At 33.2% G+C, this 1,076-nt stretch overlaps 1 pseudogene; it reads right to left on the reverse strand.

Moving 5' to 3' along the window:
- Nucleotides 1-648: 648 nt before the first annotated feature.
- On the reverse strand, nt 649-759 carry LOC112325768 (small nucleolar RNA R71; annotated as a pseudogene).
- Nucleotides 760-1,076: the final 317 nt, after the last annotated feature.

The following is a 1,076-nucleotide window of genomic DNA, read 5'->3' on the forward strand; positions in this document are numbered from 1 at the left end:
ACACTTCTGCACTTGGGATAAGACATCAACTCTTTGATCGTGTCAAGTTTTTGGCGCCGTTGTCGGGGAGGTAAGTATTGTATAAATTATATATTTCTTTTATTTTCTTTTGTTTTTTCTTTTATTTGTTTTTCTAATTTTTGTTCTTATTCTTTTTCTTTTCTTTTGTACTTGCATGAGAGTTCGGACACGTACATTAAGTGATAGACTTTCTAGGAAATCCTCATTTTCTTCAGAAAACATGGCCGAAGAAGATAACCAGTCAATTCATAATGAGAATAATGAGAATAATCGTGTTAGAACACTTAGAGATCATATGAATCCAATAAGAACAAGTGCACCATCATGTATTGTTTTTCCTCCTGATGCATCTCATTTTAATTTTAAGCCAGATATTATTCAACTTTTACCCACTTTTCATGGCTTAGAATTAGAAAATCCATACTTGCATTTAAGAGAATTTGAAGAAGTTTGTAACACCTATAATGACTTAAATTGTAGCATGAACACCATCAGATTAAAGCTTTTTTCTTTTTCATTAAAAGATAAAGCTAAAACATGTCTACAAAATATTAGGTCAGGATCCATTCGTGCTTGGGATGAAATGCAACAACAGTTTTTAAAGAAGTTTTTCCTTTCTTATAGAATAAACTCTTTCAAAAGACAAATCACCACTTTCACTCAAAAACCAGGAGAAACATTTTACAAGTGTTGGGATAGGTATAAAGACTTGCTTAATACATGTCCTCATCATGGTTTTAAAACATGGAGATTGGTTTCACAATTTTATGAAGGGTTAACACCTAAAGATAGGCAAATGGTGGAATTGATGTGCAATGAAACTTTTGAAGATAAAGACCCTGATGAAGCAATGGAATACCTAGACTTGCTAGCTGAAAATGCTCAAAATCGGGACACTACAGGCACTTGTGAGGCACCAGGTAAAACTCAACCTCATACATCTAGTGGAGGTATGTACAACTTTAGGGAAGATCATGACCTCCAAGCCAAATTTGCATCTTTAGTTAGAAAAGTTAAAATTATAAATAAGAGTGTCAAATTTGTGAGGCACTAGA

The sequence above is a fragment of the Populus trichocarpa genome, chromosome 5 (assembly GCF_000002775.5).
Source record: "Populus trichocarpa isolate Nisqually-1 chromosome 5, P.trichocarpa_v4.1, whole genome shotgun sequence".
Taxonomy (NCBI): domain Eukaryota; kingdom Viridiplantae; phylum Streptophyta; class Magnoliopsida; order Malpighiales; family Salicaceae; genus Populus; species Populus trichocarpa.